Raw genomic sequence first — 2,961 nt, forward strand, 5'->3', positions numbered from 1 at the left:
AGACAGTGAAGTTGGTTCGGACAGCTTTCAATTATCCTCAATCAACCAACGTAACCACCCAGTTGATGGTGCTGACGCCGCATGATTTTAGACGAGTGTCCCCCATCCTTTTGACAATGAAGTCGGTCAAGATGGCTTTCAAACATCCTCAATAACCCATCGTGAACGCCCGCCGCAATCCCGTCAGATGGTGGTAACACCGGATGATTTAAAATGAGTGTCAGCAATACATCACTCCAACAGTAAAGTCAGTTCGAACAGCATTCAAACATCCTCAATCAAGTAACGTAACCACCCAGTTGATTGTTGTGACGACCCATGATTTTAGACGAGTGTCCCCCATGCTTCTTACAGTGAAGTCACTCAAGATGGCTTTCAAATATCCTTAATCACCAAACGTGAACGCCCCCGAAATCCAATCAGAGGGTGGTTACACCGAATTATTTCAAATGAGTGTCAAAAATACATCACTCCGACAGTGAAGTTAGTTCGGACAGCTTTCAAATATCTTTTATCAACCAACGTAACCACCCAGTTGAAGGTTGTGACGCCGGATGATTTCAAATGAGTGTCAGCAATACATCACTCAGACAGTGAAGTTGGTTCGGACAGCTTTCAAACATCCTCAATCAACCAACGTAACCACCCAGTTGATGGTTCTAACGCTGCATGATTTTAGATGAGTGTCCCCCATCCTTCTGACAATGAAGTCCGTCAAGATGGCTTTCAAACATCCTCAATCACGCATCGTGAACGCATGCCGAAATCCCATCAGATGGTGGTAACACGGGATGATTTAAAATGAGTGTCAGGAATACAACACTCCGACAGTTAAGTTAGTTCGGAAAGCTTTCAAATATCTTTAATCAACTAGCGTAACCACCCAGTTGATGGTTGTGACGCCGGATGATTTCAAATGAGTGTAAGCAATACATCACTCGTACATGCTGAAGCCGGTTCGGACAAAGATTCAAACATCCTCAATCAAGTAACGTAACCACCCAGTTGATGGTTGTGATGCCGCCTGATTTTAGACGAGTGTCCCCCATCCTTCTTACAATGAATTCACTCAAGATGGCTTTCAAACATCCTTAATCACCCAACGTGAAGGCCACCGAAATCCAATCAGAGGGTGGTGACACCGAATTATTTCAAATGAGTGTCAACAATACATCACTCCGACAGTGAAGTTAGTTCGGACAGCTTTCAAATATCTTTAATCAAGCAACGTAACCACCCAGTTGATGGTTGTGACGTCGGATGATTTCAAATGAGTGTCAGCAAAGCATCACTCAGACAGTGAAGTTTGTTCGGACAGCTTTCAAGCATCCTCAATCAACCAACGTAACCACCCAGTTGATGGGTCTGACACCGCATGATTTTAGATGAGTGTCCCCCATCCTTCTAACAAATAAGTCGGTCAAGATGCTATTCAAACATCGTCAATCACCGAACGTGAACGCCCGCAGAAATCCCATCAAAGAATGTAACACCGAATGATTTCAAATGAGTGTCAGCAATACATCAATCCGACAGTGAAGTCAGTTCAGACAGCTTTCAAACATCCTCAATCGAGTAACGTAACCACCCAGTTGCAGGTTGTGACGCCGCATGATTTTAGACGAGTGTCGCCCATCCTTCTGACAATGAAGTCACTCAAGATGGCTTTCAAACATTCTTAATCACCCAACATTAACGCCCGCCGAAATCCCATCAGAGGGTGGTGACACTAGATGATTTCAAATGAGTGTCAGCAATACATCACTCCGACAAGAAGCCGCTCGTACAGATTTCAAACATCCTCAATCAACCAACGTAACCACCAAGTTGATGGTTGTGACGCCGAATGATTTCAAATGAGTGTTAGCAATACATCACTCAGACAGTGAAGTTGGTTCGGACAGCTTTCAAACATCCTCAATCACCCAACGTAACCACCCAGTTGATGGTTCTGACGCCGCATGATTTTAGATGAGTGTCCCCCATCCTTCTCACAATGAAGTCGGTCAAGATGGCTTTCAAACATCCTTCATCACCCAACGTGAACGGCCGCCGAAATTCCATCAGAGGGTGGTAACACCGTATGATTTCAAATGAATGTCAGCAATACATCACTCCGACAGTGAACTCTGTTCGGACAGCTTTCAGACATCCTCAATCAAGCAACGTAACCACCCAGTTGATGGTTGTGACGCCGCATGATTTTAGACGAGTGTCCCCCATCCTTCTAACAATAAAGTCACTCAAGATGACTTTCAAACATCCTTAATCACCCAACGTGAGCGCCGGCCCAAATCCAATCAGAGGGTTGTGACACCGTATGATTTCAAATTAGTGTCAACAATACATCACTCCGACAGTGAACTCAGTTCGGACAACTTTTAAACGTCCTCAATCAACAAACATAACCACCCAGTTGATGGTTATGACGCCGCATAATTTTAGACAAGTGTACCCCATCCTTTTGGCAATGAAATCGGTGAAGATCACTTTCAAACATCCTCAATCACCCAACATGAACGCCCGGCGAAATCCCATCGAGGGTGGTGACGCCAAATGATTTTAAATGAGTGTCAGCAATACATCACTCCGACAGTGAGGTAAGTTCGGACAACTTTCAAACATCTTTAATCAATAAACGTAACCACCCACTTGATGGTTGTGACGCTTGATGATTTCGAATTAGTGTCAGCAATACATCACTCAGACAGTGAAGTCGGTTCGGACAACTTTCAAACATCCTCAATCAACAAACGTAACCACCCAGTTGATGGTTGTGACGCCGCGTGATATTAGATGAGTGTTCCCCATCCTTCTGACAATGAACTCACTGAAGATGGCTTTCAAACATCCTTAATCACCCAACGTGAACGCCCGCCGAAATTCCATCAGAGGGTGGTGACACTAGATTATTTCAAATGAGTGTCAGCAATACATCACTCAGACAGTAAAGTTGGTTCG

This window comes from Cannabis sativa, chromosome 6, assembly GCF_029168945.1.
Source record: "Cannabis sativa cultivar Pink pepper isolate KNU-18-1 chromosome 6, ASM2916894v1, whole genome shotgun sequence".
In the NCBI taxonomy this organism is placed as follows: Eukaryota; Viridiplantae; Streptophyta; class Magnoliopsida; order Rosales; family Cannabaceae; genus Cannabis; species Cannabis sativa.